A 7,018-nucleotide genomic window follows, 5' to 3' on the forward strand; every position below is an offset into this window, starting at 1 on the left:
TCCATGATGAGTTATAGCTGTTTCCATAAGGTTCACCTAAGTAATTTATCTCTGCTATTGCAGGGTTCTCAGGATCACAAGCTTCTTCTTCAGAAGATGCCTCTTGAGTACTGTTGGATGCAGCTTGCATTCCATTCAGACTCTGAGAAATTATATTGACTTGCTGAGTCAATATTTTGTTCTGAGCCAATATGGCATTCAGAGTATCAATTTCAAGAACTCCCTTCTTCATAGGCGTCCCATTACTCACAGGATTCCTCTCAGAAGTGTACATGAACTGGTTATTAGCAACCATGTCAATGAGTTCTTGAGCTTTTGCAGGCATTTTCTTTAGGTGAATGGATCCACCTGCAGAAGTATCCAATGACATTTTAGCTAATTCAGACAGACCATCATAGAATATATCCAGGATGGTCCATTCTGAGAGCATGTCAGAAGGACACTTTTTGGTCAGTCCTTTGTATCTCTCCCAAGCTTCATAGAGGGATTCACCTTCTTTCTGTCTGAAGGTTTGAACATTCACTCTAAGATTACTCAGCTTTTGAGGAGGAAAGAACTTGGCTAAGAAAGCCTTGACCAGCTTATCCCAAGAGTTCAGGCTATCTTTGGGTTGAGAGTCCAACCACACTCTAGCTCTGTCTCTTACAGCAAAAGGGAAAAGCATGAGCTTGTAGACTTCAGGATCAACTCCATTAGTCTTAGCAGTATCACATATCTGCAAGAATTCAGTTAAGAACTGAAAAGGGTCTTCAGATAGAAGTCCATGAAACTTGCAGTTCTGCTGCATCAGAGAAACTAATTGAGGTTTAAACTCAAAATTGTTTGCTCCAATGGCAGGAATGGAGATGCTTCTTCCATGTAGATTGGAATTAGGTGCAGTAAAGTCACCAAGCATCCTCCTTGCATTATTATTATTTTTGGCTGCCATCTCCTCTTCCTGTTCGAAAATATCTGAAAGGTGCTTGCTGGATTGTTGTAATTTAGCTTCTCTTAGTTTCCTCTTCAGAGTCCTTTCAGGTTCTGGATCTGCTTCAACAAGAATATTCTTGTCTTTGCTCCTGCTCATATGAAAAAGAGGGAACAGAAAAATAATAATAATAGGGATCCTTTTTGCCCAAGTATGGAGGTTCCCCTGTGTGAGTAGAAGAAAAGAAGGAGATGATAGAGAAGGAGAATTTTCGAAAATTATTTTTGAAAAAGAGTTAGTGATTTTCGAAAATAGTTTTTGAAAAAGGTTAGTAATTTTTGAAATTTTAAAATCAAAAGTTAAAATAATTAGTTAATTAAAAAGAAATTTTGAAAAAGAGGGAAGATATTTTCGAAAATTAGAGAGAGAGGAAGTTAGTTAGGTAGTTTTGAAAAAGATAAGAAACAAATAAAAAGTTAGTTAGTTAGTTGAAACAAATTTGAAAATCAATTTTGAAGAGATAAGAGGATAAGAAGTTAGAAAGGATATTTTAAAATCAAATTTTGAAAAAGATAAGATAAAGAGATATTTTTGAAAAGATATGATTGAAATTAGTTTTGAAAAAGATTTGATTTTTAAAATCACAATTAATGACTTGATTCACAAGAAATCACAAGATATGATTCTAAAACTTAAAGTTTGAATCTTTCTTAACAAGTAAGTAACAAACTTGAAATTTTTGAATCAAAACATTAATTGATGATGTTATTTTCGAAAATTAGGAGGTAAAGATAAGAAAAAGATTTTTGAAAAATATTTTTAAAATTTTTGAAAATAACTAAGAAAATTGAAAAAGATTTGATTTTTGAAAAAGATTTTGAAAAAGATAAGATTTTTTTAAATTGAAAATTTGATTTGACTCATGAAAACAACTAGATTTTAAAAATTTTTGAAAAAATCAAATCTAATTTTTGAAATTTTAAGAGAGAAAAATGGGAAGATATTTTTTTGATTTTTTTGAATTTTTATGATGAGAGAGAAAAACATGAAAATGATGCAATGCATGAAAGTTATGGATCAAAGTATGTGATGAATGCAAGAACACTATGAATGTCAAGATGAAGACCAAGAACACTTTGAATGTCATGATGAACATCAAGACTTATTTTTAAAAATTTTTATATGCAAAGAAAACATGCAAGACACCAAACTTAAAAATTTTTCATGTATAGACACTATGAATGCAAAAATGCACATGGAAAACAAGAAAAGATGCAAAACAAGAAAACATCAAGATCAAACAAGAAGACTTACCAAGAACAACTTGAAGATCATGAAGAACACCATGAATGCATGAATTTTTCGAAAAATGCAAGATGAACATGCAATTGACACCAAACTTTAAATCTGACTCAAGACTCAAACAAGAAATACAAAATATTTTTTTGATTTTTATGATTTTATGATTTTTTTTGTATTTTCTTTTAATTTTTTTTCGAAAATCATTTTGAAAAAGAAAAATAAGGATTCCAAAATTTTTAATATGAATTCCAGGAATCTTATGCTCTTTAGTCTAAAGCTCCAATCAAAGGGTCGGGCATGGCTTAATAGCCAGCCAAGCTTTAGTATGTAACTCAGACATGACACGCCTGACATTCCCTATCCAAAAGAATTAGACATGGCTTTACAGCCAGCCAGGCTTTAATATGCTTTATGAAACACTAGAATTCATACTTAAAAATTCTGAAGAAAAATATATTTTTTTGAAAACATTTTTTCTTCGAAAACAGATGAGAAATTTTTGAAAGGTTTTTTGAAAAATTTTTGAAAATAAAACAAAAAGAAAATTACCTAATCTGAGCAACAAGATGAACCGTCAGTTGTTCAAACTCGAACAATCCCCGACAATGGCGCCAAAAACTTGGTGCACGAAATTGTGATCTCAGGTAACAGTGCCAGAAACTCTGTACGCACGTCTTAATAAATCACTTTTCATTCACAACTTCGATACAACTAACCAGCAAGTGCACTGGGTCGTCCAAGTAATAAACCTTACGTGAGTAAGGGTCAATCCCACGGAGATTGTTGGTATGAAGCAAGCTATGGTCACCTTGTAAATCTAAGTCAGGCGGATATAAAACAGTTATGGAGTTTTCGAACATAAATAATAAATAGATAGAAAATAAGGATAGAAACACTTATGTATATCATTGGTGAGAATTTCAGATAAGTGTATAGAGATGCTTTCGTTCCTCTGAACCTCTGCTTTCCTGCTGTCTTCATCCAATCAGTCTTACTCCTTTCCATGGCTGGCTTTATGTAAGGACATCACCGTTTTCAATGGCTACTTTTAATCCTCTCTGGAAAATGGTCCGATGCGCTGTCACTGCATGGCTAATCATTTGGAGGCATCACCCTTGCCAATGGCTGCATCCTATCCTCTGGTGAAAATGGTCCAAATGCTCTGTCACAGCACAGCTAATCATCTGAGGTTCTCGATCATACTGGAATAGGATTCACCCTCCTTTTGCGTCTGTCACTACGCCCAGCACTCGCGAGTTTGAAGTTTGTCACAGTCATTCAATCCCAGAGTCCTACTCAGAATACCACAGAAAAGGTTTAGACTTTCCGGACTCTCATGAATGCTGCCATCAATCTAGCTTATACCACGAAGATTCTGATTAAGAGATCCAAGAGATACTCATTCAATCTAAAGTAGAACGGAAGTGGTTGTCAGGCACGCATTAATAGGGAATGATGATGATTGTCGTGTTCATCACATTCAGGTTGAAGTGCGAATGAATATCTTAGAAGCGGAATAAGTTGAATTGAATAGAAAAACAGTAGTACTTTGCATTAATCTTTGAGGAACAGCAGAGCTCCACACCTTAATCTATGGAGTGTAGAAACTCTACCGTTAAAAATACATAAGTGAAAGGTCCAGGCATGGCCGAATAGCCAGCCCCCAGAACGAGATCACAGGATCAAAAATACAATCCAGGATGTCTAATACAATAGTAAAAAGTCCTATTTATACTAAACTAGTTACTAGGGTTTACAGAAGTAAGTAATTGATGCATAAATCCACTTCCGGGGCCCACTTGGTGTGTGCTTGGGCTGAGCTTAAATGTTACACGTGCAGAGTCTCTTTCTGGAGTTGAACGTCAGGTTGTAACGTATTTCTGGCGTTCAACTCTGGTTTGTGACTTGTTTCTGGCGTTTAACTCTAGACAGAAGCGTAGAACTGGTGTTCAACGCCCTTTTATGTCATTTAAACTCGGCCAAAGTATTGACTATTATACATTTCTGGAAAGCCCTGGATGTCTACTTTCCAACGCAATTGGAAGCGCGCCATTTTGAGTTCTGTAGCTCCAGAAAATCCACTTTGAGTGCAGGGAGGTCAGAATCCAACAGCATTAGCAGTCCTTCTTCAACCTCTGAATCTGATTTTTGCTCAAGTCCCTCAATTTCAGCCAGAAAATACCTGAAATCATAGAAAAACACACAAACTCTTAGTAAAGTCCAGAAATGTGAATTTAACATAAAAACTAATGAAAACATCCCTAAAAGTAACTAGATTCTACTAAAAACATACTAAAAACAATGCCAAAAAGCGTATAAATTATCCGCTCATCAACCAACAAGGGTGGGAAGATAACTATCTGGCCTGAATCATATGCTTGAAACACACCCCATGAGACTAGCTAAATAACAAGATCCTAATAAGAAAAAGGGGAAAAGAACAATAAGAGTTGAAAAAGAAAGAAAAGTTAATAAAGAATAAGGCTAGGCACCAAGGGTTTGAAACTTGAGAGATGTGTCTGTGGTGCTCCTGTACCAAGGATCTGCTTGGATGAATAAGTTCGTAGGAGTGCTTCATCACTTGGTAACTTGGGTTAACTAACCCGGGATTATCAACTGAAAATCCACTATCAAGAGCAACCTTGCTACAGAACATTTAGTAACCTAAAGAGGTGCAGGACACCAAGGTCTCAAGAAAGAAAATAAACAAACCATGTGCCTGTGGTGTGTATGTATGGGGGAAAGAGACTTGAGGGAGTAAGTCCTTAGGGGTGTCTCAACACCTAGCACCTTGAACCAACTGGTTCGGGAGTGCTGGCTGAAAGCTTATCTTAAAGAGTTGCCCCCTCACATAGTACCTAGTCTAAGAACACAAACAAGCCCTGAAATAACAAAAAGGATCAATGAATAAAAGTCTCATGGGATGCAATCAAGTGAGTGTTCTAGGACATAATAAAGGTCTGAAAGCCAGTGAAGGAATAAACCTAAGTTGCTATGCATGAAACCACCATAAAACCAAAGGACATAACTTCCACAATAATAACTCATTTCTCTTGGCATTCCATTCATCATTCTCTTGTTCCAGTACTTGCTTAGGGACAAGCAAGCTTTAAGTTTGGTGTTGTGATGCCAGGGCATTTTGGCCAGTTTCACTGACCTTTTCTTTATTGTTTTTAGGGTAGTTTCATGCATTTTCTTAGGGAATAAGCAAGTTTTGGGTAGAATTTCACTTACATCTTGATTCAAGCATACATTGTGCACTTTACATGATTTCATGAGGATTTTGCATGAACTTAATGACAAATTGGATGATGCATTTCCATGACTGGGACTAGAGCTTTGATGCACTTTATTACTTGATTTCAGGACAAAGGAAGCAAGGAAGAACCACGTTAGCAGCCACGTTAGTCTAACTAACGTGACCTCTAACGTGGAATGGGAGCTAACCTGCAAAGTTAATGAGAAAAGTAATCGCCAATAACGCCCTCGAAGCCATAATAGCCCACGTTAAGAGTCACGTTAACTAAGTTAACGTGAACTCTAACGTGGAAGAAAGAAATGAAGCCAACGTTAGTGACACTTACCTTTGTCACTAACGTTGGACCAAGCTCACAATTGGCCACGTTAAGAGCCACGTTAACTCAGTTAACGTGGACTCTAACGTTGAGAAGCAAAAGAGAAGCCAACGTTAGTGACACTTACCTTTGTCACTAACGTTGAGCTAAGCCACAATGAGCCACGTTAACTCCCATGTTAACTTAGTTAACGTGGAAGCTAACGTGGAGGGAGCAAGAGTCGCCAACGTTAGTGACACTCACCTTTGTCACTAACGTTGGAATAAGCCAATGTGAGCAACGTTAACTCCCACGTTAACTTACTTAACGTGGAAGCTAACGTGGATAAGGGAATGATGAGCCAACGTTAGTGACACTCACCTTTGTCACTAACGTTGGAAATGGCTATCATTGCTATGTTAGAAGCCACGTTAACCTAGTTAACGTGGACTCTAACGTGGGAAGTAGGGGCACATTGGAACGTTAGTGACAAAGGTAAGTATCACTAACATTCTCGAAGAATTGGCAAGCTTACGTTAAGAGCCACGTTAACCTAGTTAACGTGGACTCTAACGTAGGGGGAAGGGAAGACTCTCAACGTTATTGGAAAAGGTGAGTCCCAATAATGTGTGCGAAGGACCAAGAGGCAACGTTAGTGGTCACGTTAGTGCCACTAACGTTGAATTTAACGTGGACCATCCCTGGGTGAGGAACGTTTGTGAAAAAGGTGATTGTCACTAACGTTCTCGAACCCACACTCTCACTTAACGTTAACGCCACTAACGTCCTGAGCGAAACACCCTGCCTACTTCACACTTTCTCTCTGCAAGTAAAGCTAAGCCCACTGCAGAAGATAACTGCCTCAAACTCAAGATCCAAAGGCCCATATCCAAGACTTGAAGAATCAACTAGAAGATCAGAAGAGTAGTATATATAGGGGTAGTTTTGAATTAGGAAAGGAGCTTTTTGGGGGATTGGAAATTGGGAACTACTCTCTGTATAATTTACTTTCTCTGCACTTCTAGTTCTGATTTTCATGATGTATTCTCCACCTTTGTTTTCTATTTCTAGAGCTATGAACAACTAAACCCCTTTCATTGGGTTAGGGAGCTCTGTTGTAATTTGATGGATCAATACTAGTTTTCATTACTCTTCTTCTATCTTTTCTCTTGATTTTACTAGAAAACTTTCAATCTTCATCCAATTGGGTAGTTATCTTGGAAAAGAAGCTATTCATACTTGGATCTCTTCTGAA

The 7,018-nt window shown here is 37.1% G+C and overlaps 1 non-coding gene across 1 annotated transcript; it reads left to right on the top strand.

Moving 5' to 3' along the window:
* The first annotated feature begins 425 nt into the window (after positions 1 to 425).
* Positions 426 to 532, top strand: LOC112739248 (small nucleolar RNA R71). The gene has a single exon (XR_003170183.1). It is a non-coding gene; the product is annotated as a small nucleolar RNA R71 (small nucleolar RNA).
* Positions 533 to 7,018: the final 6,486 nt, after the last annotated feature.

The sequence above is a fragment of the Arachis hypogaea genome, chromosome 13 (assembly GCF_003086295.3).
Source record: "Arachis hypogaea cultivar Tifrunner chromosome 13, arahy.Tifrunner.gnm2.J5K5, whole genome shotgun sequence".
In the NCBI taxonomy this organism is placed as follows: domain Eukaryota; kingdom Viridiplantae; phylum Streptophyta; class Magnoliopsida; order Fabales; family Fabaceae; genus Arachis; species Arachis hypogaea.